The sequence below is a fragment of the Sturnira hondurensis genome, unplaced genomic scaffold (genome assembly GCF_014824575.4).
Source record: "Sturnira hondurensis isolate 20B ecotype Veracruz unplaced genomic scaffold, ASM1482457v3 Scaffold0007865, whole genome shotgun sequence".
In the NCBI taxonomy this organism is placed as follows: domain Eukaryota; kingdom Metazoa; phylum Chordata; class Mammalia; order Chiroptera; family Phyllostomidae; genus Sturnira; species Sturnira hondurensis.
In genome coordinates this window covers 3,611,211-3,634,298 of record NW_028080496.1, presented here as the reverse complement: position 1 = coordinate 3,634,298, position 23,088 = coordinate 3,611,211, and the positions used below count along the sequence as shown (strand labels likewise).

The following is a 23,088-nucleotide window of genomic DNA, read 5'->3' as shown; positions in this document are numbered from 1 at the left end:
TTTTTAGAGAGGGAGAGACACATCAATGTGTGGTTGCCTCTCATGCACCCCTTACTGAGGACCTGGCCCACAACCCAGGCATGTGTCCTGACTGGGAATCCAACCAGCAGCCCTTCGGTTCCCAGCCCGGCACTCAATCCACTGAGCCACACCAGCCAGGGCATGTTCTCTAGTCTTACAATCGCCCCCCCTTTGTTGCTTGCGGGACCCTGGAAGGTAGCTAGCACATTAGGGGAGCTCAATAAATGTGAGGTGATGAAGTGAAGTGGAAAGACAAAGGGAGGGGACCAAAAGGAACCGATATCTAGAAATCCAACATAGCAAAGCCATCCCCCCCGTGGCACGTCTCCCCCACCTCCGCCAATCAGGTGCGACCCCGGGGTTTCCAGGCAAACACAGTAACGTCGGCGGCTCCTTCCACCCACGTGCAGAGTCCACACAGCATCATCCTCCGTGCACGATCTCGTTTGACCTCGGCCACGCAGGTCGCCCGGAGCCCACAGCCTAGGGAGTGAAGGCTTCGCAGCGGGAGTCTGGCCAAGGTCACGCCAGTCAAAAGGGCTGAGAGCTCCTTCGACTCCAGTCCCTGCCGCAATCCAAGGTGAACCCAGGCCCCTCCTGACGTTATCGCAGAGACGCGCAGACGCGCAGACCTGCCTTACTCCTGTCATCCCACTCATCATCATACACAATAGTGTCTTTTTTTTGCCACCCGCCCCCAGACCACATGTTTAATGAATGCCGTCAAGGAAATTCATCAGAGTAATCCCCGAGGTTACATGCTGATGCATTTATCTGTCTTTATGAACGATACACATTTACTGAGTGCCCCACCCCCACGCACCCTACTCCCAGACCCTGGACACAGGGACTCAGGAGTAGGCCCGGGGAGGACTTGTGCAGGGATCTGCAAGGGTGGCCCTACCCACAATCCCACAATCCTCCCACCGCATCCAGGCCTGCCTCCTCCTCCTCCCCTGTCCTCCCAGTTCCCACCCTGCAACTCTTTATCTCCCTTCACAAAAAGCCCATTCTTTTTTTTTTTTTTTTGCACAATACACTTTCACAATAGAGAGTCTATTCAACCTCAGAGCCCAAATCATCAGCAACCAAACACTGGTTCCTCTTTCCCCCCAGGCCTTCACACATCTCCAGGGCAGGAGAAACAACTGCATTCTGCAGCTGAACTTCCTGTTTGCTCAGCTGTTTCCGACTGGAAGCTAGTTGAAGGCCTGATCTGAGTTTTTAACTATGGAGTGAATGAGAACTCTAGGTTTGTCCTCTAATTGTATGCCATTGTTGAAAAATAATATAATCAGCCCAGGCTGGTGGGGCTCAGTGGATTGAGTGCCGTCCTGTGAACCAAAAGGTCGCTGGTTTGATTCCCACTCAGGGCACATGCCTGGTTGTGAGGCTGGGTCCCCAGAGGGGTGCGTGCAAGAGGCAACCTATTGATGTATCTATTGCACATTGATGTTACTCTCCCTCTCTTTCTCCCTCCCTTCCTCTCTCTAAAAATAATTTTTAAATATTTTTAAAGATTTCTTTCTTTCTTTATTTTTAGAGGGAGAGGGAAGGAGAAAGAGAGGGAGAGAAACACCAATGTGTGGTTGCCTCTCACACACCCCCTACTGGGGATCTGACAGACAACCCAGGCATGTGCCCTGACTGGAAATTGAACCAGCTACCCCTTGCTTTCCAGGCCAGCACTTAATCCACTGAGCCACACCAGCCAGGACTAAAAATTTTTTTAAAAATAACAATACAATCATTATAGAAATTAGGCAAATATGCTAAAAAAGAAAGAAGAAAATAAAAATCACCTGTAATTCCAAAAAAGCCCCAGAAAGAGCTTAAACTTATTTGCATTTAAAAGTCTTTTTCTTTTACATGTATTTTGGGGATAAATATACAAGCATATACAACATTGCCCAAAAATATAGTTCTGTTGCATATGCAATTTTGGATCTTGCTCAGTATATTACCAACATTTCCCAATTCATTAAGTAGTCTTCAAAAACACGTTTTCTTGATAGCTGTATGGTATCAGACCATTACTTCAACCATTTCCTTATTGTGAATATTTCGTGTTTTTTCTTCCTTGACTTCCCTTCTCCTTTTATCTGTTTGTAATTTTTGCCAACGTAAATAATATTCTGATAAACATCCTTAACACACATCTTTGTCCACACTTCTGATACTTATGAATGGATTTCTAGAACCAAAGTTGCGGAGCCGAGGGTTGTAAACTTTTAAGTTTCCCTTGATCTCTGACATTCAGTTACATTCCTGGCTTTGTCCCAGTGAGCTTTTATGTATGTATTTGTTTTTTAACTGGCGAAGTTGGCAGTTTCCTGTTTACAGTCCACGCCTATGCTTCCTTGGGCTTTTTTTTTTTAGTCTTTCTTATATGTATGCAAATAAGGCCGGTGACGTCATCGGGAATCAGTCCGCGCAAATACGCACCCTCGGTCCCAGGCTGTGGGGGGCGCCCTTAGGGGTGGATGCGTGGACGCCCCGTCACTTCTTCTGGGAAAATAATCTGCAAATGCTGGATGTTTACCCCACACAGACTTCTGCGTCCTTGGGGTTTCCCACCCAAAACCCGGATTATTCCTAGATTGTTACACACTTCGCAGAATTTTGGGTTGCTGCCCTACGCGTTTCCTGTGGGGCTGTGTCGCTATCCGTCCCAGGTCCCCGCAGTCCCCAGGGAGCCCTGGGCGCCCCTCCGCTGAGAAGGGAAAATGGGAACATTTCTCTAGAAGGAAGGAGATCTGTGAAATGGCTGCCTTCTGCAGCCCCCCCTCTGTTCAGTCCTGGGGTCCGACACCTTCCCTTGCCTTCCCCTGGCCTATTTCAGTCAGGAGGGTTAGTCTTGAACACCGGACATGAAGTAGTGCCATGCAGCAGATATATATATTTTTAAAGATCTTAAATTTATCTTTACAGGGGAAGGGAAGGAGAGAGGGAGAGAGAAATATCAATGTATGATTGCCTCTCGTGCGTCCCCTGCCGGGAACTGGCCTGCAACCCAGGCATTTGCTCTGACTGGGAATCGAACTGCAATCCTCTGGTTCGCAGGCCTGCGCTCAATCCACTGAGCAACACCAGCCAGGGCACGGCACTAGTTTTTTAAATGTTTGTCTGGTTCTGTCCTCCAGAGCCGCAGATCGGAATAATCCCCTGCTAGTCTCCCCACAGTCACTGTGGTGAACTCGTCCATTGCAACACCGAAGAGCGGTACTTCATCCCCATTCTCAGTGACAACATGCCTCCGCTTTTCGGAGGTGGAGAGGAACTCTGTGGGAAGTCTGTGGCATGCACGCATCCTCACGGGGGGAAATCCTGAGGATTAATAAGCCTTGTTGATAACAAACCTCCCTACCCATTTTAGCTGGAGGGGTGGCAATCGTGGGGCTTCTGAAATGCACAGGGGAGATCCCCTGGACTGCTTCTGCATAAGAACAGCCCACTTCTTTCTCTCTAGTGAGAACTTGGAGGCGTATCCCTGGGTTTGCGCAGGTCAGATGTGGCTAAACCCTGGGAGTGTCTCACGCTGACTTCAGGCCTAGTAATGTTCACGCCGGTTTCACAATTCATGAAATATGCTCTTACGCATTACCTGTCCTGTGTTGTTATCTGCCTTCATTCCTCCCAGTCCCAAGACGCTGACATTAGTGAATTAAAAGGGTGCCAGATTCCCTGCCTGGTGTGGTTCAGTGTGAATCAAAGGGTCGGTCACTGGTTCAATTCCCAGTCAGGGCACATGCCTGGGTTGTGGGCCAGGTCCCAGTGGTGGCATGTGAGAAGCAATCACACATTGGTGTTTCTCTCCCTCTCTTTCTTCCTCCCTTCCCCTGTCTCTAAAAATAAATAAATAAAATAGTAAGTCAGAGAGGGAAGTGGGTCACCTGCCAGACAAGTTCTCCCAGGGCGGTGACCTGGACTAGAAGATAAAGGGGAGGGAGAGGGGCCTGTCTCTTTAAAGAGAAAACAGATGCTCAAAGGAACTCCCAACTGGACACAGGCTGCAAATCCTGCCTCCGCCACACCATGGCCGTGACCTTGGCACTTTTTTTTCCCTTCAGATTCTTGTGCCTTGGTCCCATCACAATATGACATCTACCTGTCACAAACGTGATGGTATATTCATCACAGAGGGCCCGTAAGAGTGAGTAACTGGCAACATCTCACGAGTACGACAATGGATTTATACAAGTCAACATGTGAGCACGTCATGAAATGGTGTTCATTAAGAAAGATAATGAGAACAATAATGAGGATGTTTGGAGAGAGGGAAAGATATTTTTGTGACATAGCATTGGGCGAAACTGGCTGCAATGCGGTAGGTATAGGGTTACACCATTTTCGTTAATTTTCTAAAAATAACATATCTACCTGTGTACTCACTCCTTTGTGGGGCAACGTTTACTTTGTATAGTTTTATTATGTGCATTTCCATGTGAATACGTGGGTATAAACGTCCGCAGACGCACACCAAACTACAATGGCTCTACGGGGGTTCCTTTTCCGTTTTGCTCAGCTGACTTTCCTGTTCTTTCACAATGAACTTGTGTTGTAAAGGAATAATAGACGTGCAAAATGACTATAGTACAGGACTTGGAACACCAGTGTACCCGGATGCAGGGGGCAGGTGCGGGTGCCGGGTTCATCTGCACGTTCCTTGGGGAATGAGGAACCCAAGCAAAAGGCTAAAGATTGACACCGGCCTCCAGAGGAGTCAATAATCCTGTCTCCCCTTCCCTCCTCCACAGTCTCCTCCTCTCCACTGGGCAAACTCAGCCAGGTACCCCCTTGCAGGGGCCCTCTTTTCTGACCCCTGTTCGTTCTTCCTGCAGGCTGCTTCTCCACGGGCGAGGCCTGCCCTTGGTAACCAGTCTCCACACCCCAGTCACGCTCCCTGAAATAACACCTTGGCCCCTGGGACGATACGTAGGTGTTCCCCAACCCGAACACCCGGCACCTTTCAATGACTGCTTCCTCCGCAGAGGGCTCATCGCGTTTCCGACATGGTGAGTCACTCTGGTTTCAGCTCAGAACATAATCTCATTTTAAGGTAGTAAAGGCACGTTCCTGTCACTCCGATTTATAAAACTAATGAACCAAAGCTACCACATACTGACACTCTGCACCGGACACCACGCTGCGCACGGGCTTGGGTCGGCTTCCCAGCAACCCTGTGAGACGGGTGTTTTCATCCCCATTTTACAGATGAGAAAACAGAGGCTCAGAGAGGCCCACTCGCCCAAGGGCAGGCAGCAAGGAGGCCTGGGCCCTTCATCGGAAGGTGCTGCCTTTGCAGCCCACTGACCTGCTTTCTTCTGTTTTGTAAGTGGGGAAACGGAGTCTAAGTTATTCACAGAGGCTCTAGTAACCCAGGTGCATGAAGTCAGCAAGTGCGAGAGGCTGAAGTCGGAATGTCTCCCTGGTATCTGCTGGTATATTCCTCCCCTGATGCCTGGTCCTCACCGTCCCACTCCCTGCTGCCCCCGCCCCCCCCCCCCATGCCCTGACACTGCCCTCACCCCCTACTCCCCCACATGCACCCACCCTGCAGAGATTACTTGTGGCAGTTCCCAGCATCAGGAAGAATGTGCTCTCCTGCCCTGGGGGCTTTGGACACGCTGTGCCTGCCCACACATTCGCTTGGCAGAGGCCTACCCATCTACATGTGACCTTCCCCAGGAAGCCACCCCCGAGCACCCGCTTGGATGCTTCCTTGGTTCCTCTCCATGTGCATCCCCCGGCATTGTGGCTGCTTGTCTTTTTGCTGCTTCCTGGGTCTGCAAGGCCTCATCAAGGGCCAGGGGTGCTGGGGGTCCCTTGCGCCCAGCAGGAGAGCGCGCACCCAGTCGATGCTCAGGCGGCATCTGTTCGGTGAACGCTTGCCTGTCAGAGCTGCGTCGTGCTTTGTTTGAAGGGTGCAGCTTCGGTACACTCAGTGGGAGAACATCCGACGACCGAAATGCGGCTTCCGAGGAAGAGGGCAGAGTGGGCGCGGGCTCTGGGGTCACAGAGGGGGGATGTTCAGGGAGCTGCCGTGAACACCAAGGTGTCCTCCTCGCTCAAGCCAGGTCTCAGGCTCCTGTTTTCTCACTCCCAGTCAGAAACAAATAATGTTCTGAGTGACTAAAGTCATCCCCAGGAGCTGGTTTAGGGTGGGGTGAGGGGCAGTGGCTTTGGGCCTCCCCAGGCACAGAAGGCCCAGGCCTCCTGGCTGCGGGGGAGGGGTGAAGAGCAGCAGGTCGGTCCGGGGAGGCTGCAGTCACTGGGGGAGAGACAATGGGGCTCAGCATCTGCTCCTTGCTGGGAGAAGGGACCCTCTAGTGAAAAGCCAGGGAAAGCAGGGAAGTGTGGGAGGAATTGATGAGAAGGGGTGGAGCCAAGGAGATGCAGCCGGGAGGAAGGAAGAGAAGGAAGAGAGGCGGGAGGCGAAGGATCCAGGCTTTCCTTCCTCTCCCTGACATGGTCTTGAGGCTGCAGCTTTCTCTGGCATTGTTTCCTGAGGAAACTCTGGGGGGTTGAGTGCCGGGGGCGCCCACGGGGACCTCACGTTTCCTCCCCAGCCCCTGGCGGCAGCCCCAGTCCGAGTCCCAGGCATCCAGCAGGTGCTTAATACATACTTGGAAAAAATGAGAAATGTGGCCAACTTTGCTCTGGGAACTTTTCCCCTGTCATCTCCCCACTTCCCCAGAGAAGCCAAGGGCAGACAGAGCAGGTCTTGGGAGCATGCCCAGGCGCCCCATGAATAATTGACCCTTCGTGGTGGCTCTGCCCCGCTCTGTTCCGAGGACAGCCTGGGCGTCAAGACGCGGCTCCGAAGGGGTGGGCCTTGCTGGTTGGAGGCTGAGGGTCCAGCCTGCGGGGTAGCTGGAGGGAGGCCAGGCTGTGCCAAGCCCTCTGCAGGGAGGCACAAGGGCCTGACCCCGCGCGGAGAACGGCCACGCCTCGGCGCCCCCAGCAGTGCGAGCAGGGCCGGGGCCGAGGCCCAGGCCCTGGGACTGGAGGCTCCACGAAAGGACGACGACCCCGGCTCCCCCAGCTCGGTCCCCACGCGGGCCGGGCGCGCACTCGCCGCCCGCGCCGCTCCCTCGAGCCTGGCTGTCCAGGGCTCTGCCGACAGCTGTTTCAAGGCTCTTTTACAGTTCAGCGCGGTGCGGGGACGTCTGCTCCGAGCCCATCTGCCTACTTTAAAAATACAGGAGTAAAGAACACACCCAGCCTTCCACCTCGGGGCCGGGGAGGGGCGACTGGGCGGCACCCGGAGCCGCGCCCCCCCACCTCCCGGCTCCCCTTCCTGAGGACGCCCCAGGCTTCCCCGGGTCTGGCGGGGGCGCGCAGTCCCTGGGGCCCCTTTGTGCCGGGCCGGCCCCCCCATTTCCATGCGAGGCGCTGCCGCTGCCCCTCTCCCCCGCTTCACTTCATCTTTGTTCCCCTTTTCTGAAAGGAGAAAAAAAAGAGAGAAAGAAAAGGAGGAAAAAAAAAAGGCGTGACTTGATTTTCAAACGAAACTCCCACAGCCAACAAAACCCTTTTAGAGAAATAAGAAAGGAGGAAGAAGGAAGAAAAGAGGGAAGAAAAAACGAGAGGGGGGGCCCGCAAACCCTCCAGGCTTTCTATTTGAGTGGGAGAGTTGAACAGAAAGGCAGAGAAAGAGAGGAAGAAAAAAATCCTGTCTGCGGTGGAAAGAGAAAAGAAAACTTGGGCTGACAGGAGGGGGTGGGGGGGTGGAAGGAAGTGAGAAAACAAAAGAGAGATAAAAGGGCTGCTTTTCTGTCTCTCTTCCTCTGCGAGCTGGCTTAGGAGGAGCTGTTTTGCATCCCTTCACGTCAGCCCTGCCTCATTCCCTTCTTCCAGGGAGGGAGAGGAGAGAGCGAGAGAGAGAGACGGAGAGAGAGGAGGGGGGGGAGAGAGAGAGAGAGAGACGGAGAGAGAGAGGGAGAGAGAGAGAGAGAGGGGGAGAGAGAGAGAGAGAGAGAGAGAGAGCCGCGGAGGGAGGGCGGGCGGCGGAGCGGGCGGCGGGCGCGCGTGGAGGCGGCGGCGGGCGCGCAGCAGCAGCCCGGGCGGTGGGTAGCAGGAGCCCCCGGCCCGCCGAGGGCCCCAGCCCAGGAGCAGCGCCCGGACCGGGGTGAGTGTCCCGCGCGGCCCCGGCCCCGCAGCCCCGGGCGGGTGGGCGGTCGGGCAGGCGGTCGGCGGCGGCGGGGGCGCGGGGGGCGCGGGGGTGGGTCGCTGCGGCCGGGGCCGGCCCGCCCCCCGCCTGTCCCCGGGGACGGTCGCGCGCAGGCCCGCGCAGCGCCGCAAACATGTCGTCTTTCCCTTTCACTTCCACATTCCCTCCTGCCGGCAAGCTGGAGGGAGAGAGGGAGAGCGGGGGAAAGAGGGAGAGATGGCGTCTGGGGTGGGGGGGCGGGAGCTGGAAGGAGGGGGAAGGGAGGGAGGAGAGCGCGCGCGAATGGGAGACGGAGGAGAGAGGAAGAGAGAGAGAGAAGCAGAAATGAAAGGAAAGCGCCGCGGTGGCGGCGGCCGCGCAGGAGGCCCGGGCCGTGGCGGCGGCGGCTGCGGGGCCCGCACGTGGGTGTCCCGGCGCCGGCGCGCTCCCCCCCCCGCCGCCCGCCGGGGACTCAAAGTTTCACCCCCCAGCCGCGCCGCCCCGCCCCGCCCCTCCGCTGCCCACAAACTTTACTCTCCGGGCGGGTGGGGTGGCCGCGCGTCCCCGACACCCGGGGTGGGGGAGGGCGGAGCGCGCCTCCGGGGGCTCGGGGGTCCCCGAGGGCAGCCGTGCGCCGTGGCGCCCCCGCCGGAACGGCGTCGGGGAGCCTTAGCCGGGAACCTGTTGAAGACGCTCGCCGGCTGGCCGGGTCCCCACGGGCCTGTCCGGAGTCCCCCGAGTCTCAGCCCTCCTTCCTGGTCGCCCACTCTCAACGTCTCCTCGCGGTCATTTTCCTAATTGGACAGAGATGGGGGTGTGATCCTCCGCGTCAGATTGGGGGCCTCGAGGCTGCCAGGTTGAGCGCGGGGGGCCCGGAGACCGTTGGGGCAGCCTTGCGTCTCTACCCGGGCGCACAGATCCCGCGGATCCGGCCCTCTGCCACCGCCCCCCTAACCGCGGACTTGCTAACTAGTGCGTATCGGGGTTTTTTTGGTTTTGTTTTTTTTTCCAACTTGCTTTTTAAGATGACTTTTATGGTCGCTGCCACTGTTTGCCTCCAGTCTGAGCTGTAGTTTGGGAAGATTTAAGAGGCCAGGGAGGTGCTTGCGTGGGTTTTAAGTAACCCAAAACGGTTATTAATGTCTCCCTAAGGTCCGCGATGGTTGGGGCAAGGCGCAGCGTTAGCCTCGGTGCCTTTCCGTCGGGACCCTGTGAGGTGCTGGCCGTTCCGGGGAGGGACCAGTCTCAAGGACTTGGAGTGTCCTAAATCCCAGCCGGCCTCGATCTGGAGGGGAATGTAACCAGTTTCAGTGGGCTCCTGGGAAATTTGCCAAATTTTCCCACAGGTGTTCGGAGAAGGACTTTGCACCCTTGAGGGTCACCCAGCCAACTTTGAAGCTACTCTTTCAGCCCTGCCTTTGAATTCGTGTAAGTAACAACAGGCAGAGTTCGCATCTGCCAAGTAGAGAGCTTTCGAAGGACCTGCCGGGCCAGGTGGGGAGAACAAGAAACCCCATCCCCCCAGTGCCGTGAGACATAGGTATCCTTCGTGTTCGTGATCAAAGCTTGGGCCTGTCTGGTTTTGATTTTGGAGACTAAATATGGCTGTCCCTTTCTCATTTGTTTTAAAGTGAATGTTATTTTTCTAGAGCTTTTGGTGGTTTCATCAGGTGGCACTCCGGCCAAGTGTCACCTTGTGCCAGGCACCTGCCCATCTTGGAACGAGGCCTCTTAATCGGTCACCTGTAGTTCCCACTGAATTAGGGCTGCAGTAACCTGCAGAACCTGGCTTTCTGGCCTGAGGGCAGTGTGTGTAGGCTGCTGGCTGTTGGGTAGGGGGCTGCTGGCTATTGGGTAGGGGACGTTTGGGTCGTAAAGTCCTCCCTCCAGGCTCACCCATGTGCTTGTGGGGATAGACACAGTGAGGTGAAGTGGGAGTTGAAGTCTCACTCTTCTCCCCAGAGCAGAGCCCCGGGGGGAGTCTGTTTTGTGGTGTGTGGCCAGCAGGTCATCAGTTCTGTACTTAAGGGTCATTTCCATTCCTACCCAGTGGGCCTTCTTTTTATGCTCGGTGTCTAGAGACAAGAAGACAAGCGAGGTATGGAGTGGGTTCCAAGTTGGAGGAAAGAGATGAATGGGCCCACCAGAGATTTTGTACAACTTCTATTTTAGATTTGCCTTGTGGCCTGGAGATGCTTCCCTCGGCGTTGTGCTTGGAAAGCTGGATCCTGACCCTAGCCCGAAGGAAGTGCAGGTGGACTCAGGTGTCTTGGGAGTCGGAGCATGCCCCCCCACCCCCCTATCTGGCTTGAGTACCCCAGTCCCAGGGCAGGGGCTGGTTGCGTGGAATTAAGGGAGCTGTGAGAATGCCGAGTGTCCTGTCAGTGATGGTTGATCCCAGCCCTTGGGTTTCAAAGCCAGAAGAGGAGCTTAGAGGTTGTGTAAAAAGAAGCCAGGGCAGGAGACCAGCTCGATGCCTGGAGGCCCACAGTTGGCAGAGCCAGCACTTGACCCTGAACCGTCGGAGTTCATTTCCAGGGCTCTTTCCACGAGGCCGCTGCCTCACTGCCTGCTGGGGAGCCCTTCCTGGCTTTGAGAACACGAAACCATGGGCAGATGCTCTGCGAGTGAGACAGGTGATGCGTGAGACAGGTGACTAGAGCCTCATTTTCCCAGTGTGTTACTTACAGACTGTCCCAGAGGATTGGACGGCCCGTGTGACTGCTAGAGGGAACCGGGTTCTTCTTCCGGCTGTTTTCCCACAGACTTCTTCGAAAGTCTACCAGTTGAACAGGCTGTTCCCAAGTCACACTTAGCGCCTTTTTTTTTTTTTTTTTAAATCTGGAATGCTTTCTTCATCCTTTGGTACTTGCGATTGGGCCGGGGAGAAGGTGGGGGTGTAAGGATCTGACCTCTCTTGGTGGATTAGAGCTCCTTGTACAACAACGCTCCTTTCAGGAGCGTCAAAGCCTGTCTTCGTGCCTTGAGACGTGCCCCTCCCCGCCCCCCAGTGCCCAGAACAGGGCCTGGCAGGTAGAGGGCCCTCGGTAGATACTTGTTGTGAGTAAATGTACTGGATATTCGGCAAGAGATTTCCCTCCCAGAAGGGACGGATCTATGACTGATGCAAGGACGCAGGGACAGGGAAGTGACTGATGGAGGGAGCCGCCGAGTTTTGCAGTGAGTCATTGCTTTATGCAAGCTCCTGACAGGTAAGGGGAGAGGAGCCAGGAAGAGTAAACCCTGAGTGGGGTGGAGCCAAAGGGTGGGGACTTGTGCGAAACAATAGCGAGGACTGGATATGGGATAATACTTATATTTCTTGGGCGGGGCTTGGCAAAGCACTTTACGAATATCATTGTCCTTAGTTCTCGCAGTTGCTAGCTATGACACAGTGATTTCCACTCAGCAGATCGGGGACCTGAAGCACACGGGGGTTGAGTAGCTCATCGGAGGGCACGGAGCTGGTGTCGGAACCCAGGCAGGCTGACTGCAAACGTGGCCTCCTCAGGGTAGCCAGGGATGGCGAGGTTGGACATCTCTGGGGCTCCTCGAAAGGGTGGCAGTGGAAAACTGGAAGAAAAAGCAGCTGGTCTGCAGGGGAGGAGCGAGGCTGGCCAGGGAGCGTGCCCCTTGCTTTCGCTTACAGAGCCCTCACAGCGAGACTCTAGGGGATGTTTATTTAGGGGGCTTGACTGTTTTCCAAGCAGAGTGATTAGTGCAATTGAGACTATTTTCCACCTGATAAAGCTTTAGGAAAACTTTTGGGGGGGGCAGGGGGAGTATGCTTTTCAGCTTCAATGAGGGTTGTCATGTATTTGAAACTGGTGGAAATTGTATTTTTTTAAACACTTTATTTGTTTTTAGAGAGAGGGAAAGGGAGGCAGAGAAACATCAGTGTGTGGTTGCCTCTCATGCGTCCCCTACTGGGGACCCGGCCTACAACCCAAGCACGTGCCCTGACTGGAAATCGAACCAGTGTCCCTTTAGTTCACAGGCCCGCGCTCAGTCCACTGAGCCACACCAGCCAGGCTTGAAACAGGTGGGAATTTTAAAGCTAGTATGTCACTGTTGTCCTTGAGGCCAACAGAAGTTGTTTTCCTCGTGCCCAAACCACACCCACCCCCTGCAGGGTGCTGGCCCAGGCCATTCCAGACCCCAGCAGCCATCCTCTTGTCAACAGTGTGAGATTTCCCAGTCGCTGAGCCAGTCCCGTCCGCGTGGAGCTTGCAGTCTCCCTGGGAGATGGGCATTAAACTAATACTTACACAAATGCTCTTTAATTACAGTTGTTGCCAGTGCTTCAAAGGAAGGAGTACAGAGGCCATGGGAGCTGACAGTCGGGGAGGAAGAGGCAGGGAGGCCTGTCTGAGGAAAGGGCATTTGAACAGCCACGGGCCAGGTGGGTGGGACAGCCCATTAACCTTGACCTAAACCCTTGCCGCTCCTCGTGGTCTGCGCACCATTCAGCATTACCAGCTCCCTGGAGCTTGTTGGAAATGCAGAATCTCAGGCCCTGGGGCAGACCTGCTGAGCCTGTGTTTTAGCAAGACTTGTGTGCAGGGTCAAGTCTGAGAAATGCTGATGGAATCAAAGTTCAGACCCAAGAGGCTTCGCTGTGAACGAGCCGGGTGACCTCGGACAAGTTGTTGCTGTGGGTGACGAGGGAATCAGGTCAACTCACAGGTTCCTTCTGGCCTCGACAATCTTGGGCTCTTGCTGGTTGGTTCAGCATCCAAGTTTATTGAGGACCTGGGCTTCTGTGGCACCCACCTCGGAGGTGCCTTTGGTGCAGGGGACGAAGCAGCTCTCGTCCACACTCTGGTCTGACTTTGGGAAGCGGTGAAGAGGGACTAGACCATGGGAGCTTTGGTCGAGGAACAGAACAATTCACAAACAGCGTGTGGAGCTTGGTTGTACACAGAGAGATTATCTTAAAGGTCTGGCCTGAAGCGAAAGAAATACGGGCCAGGGCCAAAAAGGGCCTTGGGGAAGAAAAGTGTAACATTTTTGCAAAAAAGGGGAACCCAAAAGGAGTGGGAGGAACCTGCAGAACAGTTTGCGCGTGTGGGTGAAATACTTGAAGAATCGCCATGGCCTGGTTGTCCCTGAGATTCTCTTGTCACTGTAGCGAGGACCCAAGGTCTGAAACCAGAGATCCTGGAGCATTACAGTCTGTGGGTGGGCTTCGGTCGCAGCTACCGCTGTGCAGAGGGTTACATCTGTGTGTGTGTACTTTCCTGAGGGGAAAACCCATAGCCTTCACCAGCCTCAGAGGGGTCTGTCTGCAGCCGCCTGGAACTACGGCCAGCACCCCTTTTTTCAGTTTTTATCTATTGATTTTAGAGATAGAGAAAGAGAAAAACATCGATTTGTTGTTCCACCTGTTCATGCATTCACTGTGTGATTCTCTCACGTGCCCTGACTGGTTGTCGCACCCGGCAACCTTGGTGTGTGGAGAGGATGCTATGACTCGCTCAGCTGCCCAGCCAGGGCACTGGGTGCCAGTGCCCTTCTTGACCAGTCTCCTCCAGCGTTTCCTATGGGCCAGCCGCCATTCTAAGTACTTTCCATGTATTACCTCATTTACGTTGAATAACTGTCCAGAAGTCACACCCTTAGGAAGTGTCAGAAGCAGGATGGTACCCAGAGGCCCTGCTCCCAGAACCTACCTTCGGAACAGGGCAGGTGGGACTGGCAGGGAGCTCTTGCTGGTAGAAGGGAAGTTGAGCTTAGAGAGGCCCCTGCTTGACAAGGAAGAAGAAGGGTTTTCCTTGAAGAAACGGGTCGGGAAAAGAACCCTGTGGCCGGGCTAGCCCATGACAGCCCAGGTCACTGCTGGGCCCACCTCGTGCCTGTCAGCCAAGAAAAAAAAATGAGCAAACAAGACAGGGGTGGTACTGCAAGCCAAATTAAAAATGCTGGTATCACATAGACGGTGCCGAGAGAATTGCACTGTCGAATGAGGCGGGTGAGGTGGTGGCAGGAAATTGGTGTGGATTCTGGAAGAGGGGATTAAAGGAGGTTAGAGGCCAAAGCAGGGCCAAACGTATGTGGGATCTGCAGCTTCAAAAGGTGAAATAACTGGTTTTTATTACCTGCTAATTAATGTGTGTGGCTCGAAGACCTGACCCTTCCCCCATCCCGCGTGCCTAACCCCGAGTACAGAGGCCTTTTGTCTTGTCTTTTATTCATTTCTGCGCCGTCGGAATTTTTTTTATCAGGGTGTATTATCTTTAAAATCTATAAAGTTCTAAGTGCAGTGAAAGGCCTGTTAGAAGTGGGTTGACCTCTAGGGTGGGTTTGGTTCCGTCGCCGGTCACCATCCTCAAAAAGGACTTTCTGTTATTAAATACCTGTGCTCTGTCTGTATTTTGGGAGCACCAAAATACAGTATTTTAAAATACTGTCTGTATTTTGGGAGCACCGAGAGAACGCTCGGAAATGTGAGGGTTTTTCGGGGTGCGGTCGGCGGCGGAGCATAAAAACATCTCGCCTTGCGGCCTCCCGCACCCCAGGTAGGTAATAAGTGGAGAATGAAAATCGGGTGAGGACGCTCACTTCAGAAAACAGCAGTGTCCACCTCCTGGGTGTGCACAGGGAGCTGTCACTTCTGTGATGACTCTTGTGGTGCCTGAGGGCTACCCCAACCCCATCCCATTCCCTGGGGGCGGGGAGGGAGGGGTGGCCGTCAGTGGGATGGGCTTCCAGATGGGGAATGCTGTCAGGCTTGTGTTTGGCAAAACAAAACAGAACAAAGAAGCAAGTGCCAAGGTTTACTGGGTGCTGAGCCTCTTCGAAGCCACCTCCCAAGGCCCGCGTGCTGGCTGGCCTGCCCCAGAGCCTCGGGTGTTGGGGGGGGCGGCTGGTGATTGGTTAACTGCGTGGCCTGTGACGTCAGATCCTGGACCGCCACCAGCCCCGCCCTCGCCCCCCAGCCTCACCTCCCAGCCAGTCACTAGCTACATAGCTGCAGACCTGAAGGCCCCCGTGGACTTGCCATTATTCCGAAATTCCTGACTCTTCCTGCCCCACCTGAACCCCACCCGGCAGCCCTGCCCCAGGCTGGGAAGCCCGGGCCTGCTCCCCTGGGCCACGGGCCCACCGTCAGCCCCACCCATTGCTCCCCGCCCTAGCCGTCTCCCTAGGACGGGGCGCCCCGCATCCTCCTGCACCCCAGTTCCCCACTGCAGCTAGGACCTGTCTGCCTCTCCTTTGTCCCTGCTTCTCCCTGACCCCCCAGGATCGCGGATCACGTCCCTGCTAGGGCTTCAAAAGGAAGAGCCTGTCCCCCGCTCTCCTCTCCAGGGAGGAAGTCGCCCCCTACTCCTACCGGCTCGCCCAGAGGTCCCTGGCCACCTCGTGGTCACACCCAGTGGCTCCTTTTGTGGCCTCTGCTTACCTGACTTTGTCGTGGCAGGTACTGTTGTGGAGAATCTTGCCGTCCGTGGGTTCTGGTTCCTCGCTCTGGGTCTCTCATCTGCATTTTCCACCCCTCCCTCCCCTCCTCGCTACACCCTGGGGCCGGGGCCATGCTTCTCTGCTACTTGCTTCCCTCGTCTTTGGTTTCAGCCCGCGTGACAGGGACTCTTGACCTATATCCTGTCCTCACGTCTCCTGTCAGCAGCTTAGGGCTAGGTTCACATTTGGCAGAGCTTTGGATAGACGTGGATTTCTCTCCCCCCATCCTATTTTGTGTTTTCTGTTTTATCTTTTTCTGGTTCTTTTTTCTCTCTGCTCATTCTTTTAAATCGATTGAGAGGTGTTTTTTTTTTTCTTCACTCCATTTTTTATTTTTGTTGTACTGCTTCAGAACTTACACACTCTATTTCTATTCTTTGATGCATGCAGACTGCATAAGGTTTAAAGTCAGGTTGGTGACTTTTGGTGTTATTTTTCAAGTAACACAGGAACCTCAGAATGCTTTACGTGAAGTCACTATTGCCCCTGCTCACGTTCAGTGGCCGCACTGAGCAGGCTAACCGTGTCTTCTCTCTTGAACTCTACACATTGGGTATTATTTTTTGATGTTTTGTACATTTCATCTTGGCTCTGATTTTCCACATATTTATCATTTTGCTTCCTCAGATTTCTCCTTGCATCTCAGGCTTTCTTTCTGGGATCAGAACATCCTGGGGTGAAGGTCTTTTAGTCATCAACTCTCAGTTCCTGTTTGGCCGAAATGGATTGTTCTACTGGGTATAAAACATTAGCTTGACCGTTATTTTCTCATCGTACTTAAAGATAGTAGTATTATGCTCTCTTCTGGCCTTCACTGGTGATGTTGAGAAGTTGGCGGCCCCGTTACTGTATTTCCTGGGTCACCTCCTCTCTCTGGTGGTTGCCATTGGCGGCGGTGGTGTGCAGACATGCACGTGTGTGTACTTTGCAGTTCACTGTGATGTACTTAGAAGTGTATTTTATTTTGTGTGGCTAGTGATTCACTGGGCTTCCTGAAACCGAAGGTTGGTGACTTTATCAGTTCTAGAAAGTCTTCAGGCATTATCTCGTTGAATGTTGCCTCTCCTTTGGAAACTGCAGTGAGATGTGTGTGAGATTCTATCCTTTACGTCTCTTTCAGTCCTTTTTATCTATCCATTCATCCTCAGCTGGGACGTGCTTGTTGATTTTATAAAGGGGAGACGGGAGGGAGAAAGGCAGAGAAACATCAGTGGGAGAGAGAAACATCAATTGGTTGCCTCTTACACGCAGCTCAACTGGCATCTAACCCGCAACCCAGGTGTGTGCCCTGACTGGGAATCCAACCTGTGGCCTTTCAGTTTATGGAACAATGCTCCAACCAAGTGAGCCACACTGGCCAGGGCGTTATTTTCAATCATTTAGTTTTTTTGGTGATGTTTTCTGAGTAATTTCTTATTTGTCTTTCAGTTCACTAATTCTCTCTTTAGTTTTCTCTAATCTTCTGTTTAGCCTTTCCACAAGTTATTTTTAGTGTCAATATTAACTCACAGATTTTAATATATTTAATGTGTTTAAATCCAGTACAGTTATTTTGATACTCATCCTTGGAGTTTTTAACCTGGATGGTGATATTTTTTATTTCTGTGTTTCCACTTCATTCTTTTTCAAGGTCTTTTTTAAAAAATATTTTATTTATTTATTTTTAGAGAGAGAGGAAGGGAAGGAGAAAGAGTGAGAGAGAAACATCAATGTGTGGTTGCCTCTCATGTGTCCCCTACCTGGGACCTGGCCTGCAACCCAGGCATGTGCCCTGACTGGGAATCGAACCGGCGACCCTTTGCTTCACAGGACCGTGCTCAATTCACTGAGCTACACCAGCCAGGGCAAGGTCTTTTTTTTTCTTTTTAACTAGCTATTCCTCTTTATTTATGGCTGGAATTCCCTGTTTTATTTCCTTTATCACATTAAACAGACTTAGTTTGCATTCTGCATCCGGCGATTCCAGGGTCTGAAGGACCTGCAGGTACACTTCTGTGGTTTGACGCTCCTGCTGATTCCCACCCTCGAGGGCGGTTTTTGACGGCGAGTTTCGGTTTGCTAGAACTCCACCTGCGAGAGTTCTTTGAAGTGTCGGATGAGAGTGCGTCCCTCCAGGGAGGCAGAGTTTCCTTCTGCCAGATACCTGAAGGCCCTGCTGGTCCCTGTATTGATCATTCTTAGCTTGCGGTCTGGAGGGCCCCCACTGACCACGGATTCTCAGAGAAGACTTTTTTCTTTTTTTAAAATGCCTTCCACACCTAGCTGGTCTGGACTACTTGCTTTCTTCCTGACTCCAAACCACCTGATACCTGCTTCGGCCCATTGTTCCCTCACTGCGAACACCTTCCCTTCATCTTTGAAGAAAGTCCTAGTCGCTGCAGGGCCAGTAAAAACCTTGTCTCTCCTGGGCCTTCCCCACATCACCCCTTAGAGAATGGGCCTCCCCTTCCACACCCATCGGCCACTCTTGCCTTACCTCGTAAGCGGTAAGTATGTATGTATATTCAGGCTCACCTACACTGGACTCGGAGCTTCTTTTTGCTTTTTTTTAAATTGCATTGTGTGTTCAGCACCCCAAGTCAAGCTTCCTTCCATCACCATTATCCCCCCTTCCCCTCCCCTCTCCCCCCCACCCTGAGCTTCTTAAAAGCCCAGAGCTGTGTCATTTATTCCTGGAGCCCTGGTGCCTGGCTCACTGTTGGGCAGAGTAGCTGCTTAATAGATATCTATCGATCGAACAGAATTTATGCCAAAATCAATATTCTCTTCTTCTTTAATAGTAATAAAAAAATCGCGCGCACTAACCTGCCCCGTGATCTGGGCCAGGTCCAGTTCGCCTCGTTGGACCTCAGTGTCCTTAGCTGGAAACGGAAGGGCTGCTTCCGAGATCTCGACTCGCTGAGAGATACCGAGATTTCAGTGTAACGAGTGTGACTTGTCAGTCACGACGACACCCATCCACTCTCGGGTCACACATGGAACGGACGGACGAGGGGGCCGTGGAGAGGGGGAATGTGATTCTGCGGTCACCGGGCGTGATTTGCAAGAGAGAAAGGAGAAGGGACTCAAAGGTAAATTAATGTGAAGCAAAGATGGCATTTAACCATTGATGACCTGAGGCAACTCGATGGCTGTCTAAAAGAATAGGAACACGTTATCACAAACTAAATTTCAGATGGATCAGGGATGATGAATATAAAACAAGGAACTCGGGAAAAGACTAAGGATGACTTAAATCCCAGAGACCATAGCGGGGAAAGATCCATAAATTCGACCCTGCGCAAGTCAGAAATCTTCATAGTCCAAGAGTCTCCTAGTTCTCGAAACTAGGAAACCATTTTTGCAACATACAGTAGAGACAGAGCTAATCCCCTTAATATCTAAAGAGCTTCCACAAATCAACAAGGAAAAGACCATCAGCCCCATTTTTAACATGTGTGTGAACATGGATGGTGCACAGAAAATATAAGGGCTTGTTAACCATTCAAGAACGTGTTCAGCCCACTAGTAATAAGGGAAACGCAGGGGGCTCGACTATGAAGAAATGACAGGGAAAACAACGCTCATGATTACTGACAGAGTGCCGATCGGTACAGCCTGCGTAGAGAAGACTTTGACAATATTTATTAAAATTAAAAGTGCCTGAGTCATTCTGGGAAGTCGTCTCACAGATAACGTTGCACACGTGTGACATGATGCGGGGTTTTTTTTTGAAAATTGATTTCAGAGAGAGAAACATCAGTTTGTTGTTCCACTGGCTGATGCATTCATTGGTAGACTCTTGTATGTACCCTGACTGGGGATCGAACCTGCGACCCTGGTGTACCGGGACGACGCTCTAAACACCTGAGCTGCCCGGCCAGGGCACACGGTGCATTGTTCAAGATCCTTCATTGCATCATTGCTTATAAAAGCGAAAAGAAAAGAGGAAGCAGCATTAACGTTCATCCTTAGAGAATGGGTAAATAACTGATTGTACAACCATGGGGCGCAGTCGTGTGCAGCTGTACAACGGAATGGGAAACCACCTGTGTGCCCATGTGGTCACTGAGCAGTGAAGCGAGAAAGTTAAGGGACGGTATGGCTGGCTGTGCCATAGCTCTGCGGGGATACCTCAGAGACGAGTGACTGTGGTTTTCCCACCGCGGGGCTGGCTTTTCACGCTATCTGTTTCTACACTCTGAATTCTGTGCCTTACGCATGTTCTATCTAATACATCGTCTTTAAAGAAGGAAGGGAGGTTAGGGTGGGAAGGAGGATCTCACCTTTGCTCTGCGCTTTCACACAGGCTATTTTAGGTGCTCCCCTCTGCAACCCCGGAGAGGTGACCATCTCCCTGGGCCAAGAAAAAGAAGGTCTGAAGTCTTCTAGAATGACTTGCCCAAGTTCATGGGGAGAGCCCTGGGACCTGGCTGTTTGGAGATCAGTGTTTTCTTGCTTCCTTCTTTTATTTTTAGCCGCCACGTCATAGGTTAAGGGCCAATGGTTGCACGCCTCCGCCGGGGCCCGCCCCTCCCTGGGAAGTGAGTGTGAAGTTCCATCTCGCCCCACCAGCTGGGTTGCTGGCTCACTGAGCACCTACAGGGTGCTGCTCCGGCAGCAGGTGGGGCAGCCAGCCCAGCGCCCAGGCAGCCACATCAGACACACTGAAGAGGGTTGGGGACGGGCTTTGAGTCCTGCATTTGAAGTTCCCAGCTTTTATCAGAGTGTCTGAACCTTCACATTTATTCAAGGGAGCTTTTATTACTGTCTGTGAACTGGCCTCAGGTGGGTGCCAGGTGCTGAGGCGGGCAGCACGTCCCGGTGCCTTCACTTTGTGTTACGGTGAACTTTTCAAGGCTCAAGGCACTAGGTACTTGGAAGATTCTGGAAGAATAACTTTTGTTATTTGTCTACCCCCACCTGCAATTAGATGACATCTCTTTCATTGAAAGGAGGGAGAAGTGGTTGGGGTTTTTTTTTTTGTATTTTTGTTTACTTGTCTCCCAAGAACACCTGTGCTTTTTTCAAAGCAGGGTCTTGGCTGCTTCGTCTTTGCCGAAGCAGAATGCTGTATGGGGAACACAGCTAAAGGTATTGGCCATGTAGAATACAAGGCTATGATATATAGGATACAGCGTCACCCAGGGGGAGAATCTGATGTCCTTAAGAAACAGAAAGTCATCCAGCACCCCCTGTCCTCACATGCAGCGTTGTATATATTTTCTATGTTGGAGTCATCCTCTCTTAAGAAAGAAGCAGGGTCCTTTGGGGCCAAGGAAGGAATGCCTGTGGGGGTAGGAAGACCTTGGGGCCCGTGGGCCAGGGCTGGCATCTGTCGCGATGACCCACGCTGTCCCTTTTGGTTTCTCTGGCTGACGGAAGTGGAAGTGCTTGCAGGTGCCACCCGTACCCGGGGAAAGTTCGCACCCAGCTGTGTGCCGCATGCACTCACGGAGGGGAGGCACCAGTAACCATTGGCCACATGGATGAATTTTCATATCTGAGCTGGGCTTTTAAGTTTTTGATCAGAAAGAGGAATGGAGCGATGCAGACGTCCCCCCCTTGCTTCCCAGGTCCTTCCCGTCGCTGGCAGAGTGAAGTGCGTGCCCTGTGGGATTTTGCCCTCCCTTGAGCTCCCAGCCTCCTCTCACGCGCTGTGCACGGTACGCGGCCCACGTGTCTCAACGCCATCCCGTGTGGGACACCGAGTCACCGCCTCGTGTCCTGTGGTTTGCGTCTGTTGCAGACCTTGTCGCAATTTCTCTTTCAGATTTCTGTTTTCAGGCCTTCATGTTTTCGTGATGAAAATTCACTCCCTGTCTCCAGGTAGAGTTGCAAACTCCAGTCAGGAGGAGGCCTCTGTTCTTTCTCCCCTGTGAGTTCATTGTCAGAAGAGATGGCCTTTGTCCTTTGGTTGACCGAGGACAAAAGTATCATTTGTGTTGCCTTTTCACACCTGGACCCCTCTTTGGTGCCCATCTCCATCCCCGGGGTTAGGTCCTGGGCGTCCCGGGATGAGGCCCTCTGCCCGGGCTGTCCCTGTCCATCTGTCCATCTGTCCCTCCGTCCGGCACGGACTCATACCGTCTGGAGGATCTGACTTCCTTACTTCCCTCTGGAAACCACCTCTGAGTCCTTGAAACAGCCCGAGGTGGTTTTCGGATGTCTCTGTCCTGTTCCGTGCGGGTTTTTTCCAAATCAAGTTCAGATTTGAATGTCCAAGGAGTGAACTGTCTCTGGGATCTTGGACCTCTTCCCTTTGTTTTTGAGAAAATAGCTCTTATTGATTTTCTTTTCTGGTTACAAAGAGATTTGTGATTGTTGCAGAAAATTTAGGGAACAAGCAAAAAAGAGCAAATAAAAGCCACCTATAATTATTAATATTTTAGTATCTTCTAGATACCTTTAAAATATATTTTTTAATTTTAAAAAATGAGGTCACAGTGGATGTATGCTCTTACTCCTTTTTTGATTTTTCTTTTTTGGCTTTTACTTTATGTTATTAAAAATTCCATTAGGTTAAACATTCTCTTGCAAGTGACTTCAAAGGGCTGTGTTGGTGGCCTTTTGAACAGATGGACCGTCCATATCTAAGCTGCCTCCCACGGGCAGGTCGTGTCCCCTCTCTTCTCAAGGGTGCTGTGCTGGTATCCTTGCCCGTTTTTGCCCTGGGCCTTGGTGTGTTTCTAGAAGGGAATCACTGGGCCCGGGACCCACTGCAGTCAAAGCCAGGTGTCTGCCGCCCACCCAAGGACACATTCTGAAGGTTCTGGATTTAAACATAAAAAGTTATTGATTGGTTTTAGAGAAAGAACAGATGGAAGAGGGACAGACACACACACACATCGATTTGTTGTTCCACTTACTCATGCACTCATTGGTTGATTCTTGCATGTGCCCTGACCGGGGATCGAACCTGCAACCTTGGCGTATTAGGACGATGTTCTAACCTACTGAGCTACCTGGCCAGGGCTAACAGCTCTGGATTTAGGGGGTTAAACTGCTCCGCTGGAAATGTAGTCTAGTATTTTTTTTTTTTTACTCCTTTTGGGTGAATGTCATGTCTCATTCTTTTTAAAAACCTGGTTGTGGGTGTTGCTCATGCTGGTTAAGAGGGACTGGGGGGCAAGGGGCCCTGGCCCAGGCCTGGTGGGAAGGCCACAGGCTGGTGGAGGCCCGAGCTGTCCCCCGCAGCCCCCAGTGACACGGCGTGCCAGCTGCTGCCCATCAGGTGACAGACACCAAAATGCCCAGCCCAGCCCCTGGCCGTGGGAGGCGCTTCCGTTTCCCTTCGCCAGGCGACACGCCAGTGGGTTGGAGACTAAAGGCGTTTGGGGGAGGGAGGCTGCAGGTTCCCCTGGGTGGGCTGTGTTTAAAATTTAATGTGCTCTTCCCCTCTCTCAACATGCCAGCGACGGCGGCTTCGGGCTGGTTTGTCACGTTCGCCCCATGATCTGTCCGTCTGCGGGTGA

General features: G+C 52.7%; 1 protein-coding gene across 4 annotated transcripts in view; it reads left to right on the top strand.

Moving 5' to 3' along the window:
• The first annotated feature begins 8,004 nt into the window (after positions 1 to 8,004).
• Positions 8,005 to 23,088, top strand: part of ZNF710 (zinc finger protein 710) — a 49,082-nt gene continuing 33,998 nt past the window's right edge. Inside the window, exons 1-2 of one of the 4 annotated variants that reach the window (XM_037053614.1) lie at positions 8,005 to 8,152; positions 9,520 to 9,601. The gene's annotated coding sequence lies outside the window, so the exon portion shown is untranslated. Of the gene's footprint in view, positions 8,153 to 8,743; positions 9,146 to 9,519; positions 9,602 to 23,088 lie in introns of those variants that run through there. The other 3 variants (XM_037053609.1, XM_037053610.1, XM_037053611.1) reach the window with 3 other exon arrangements.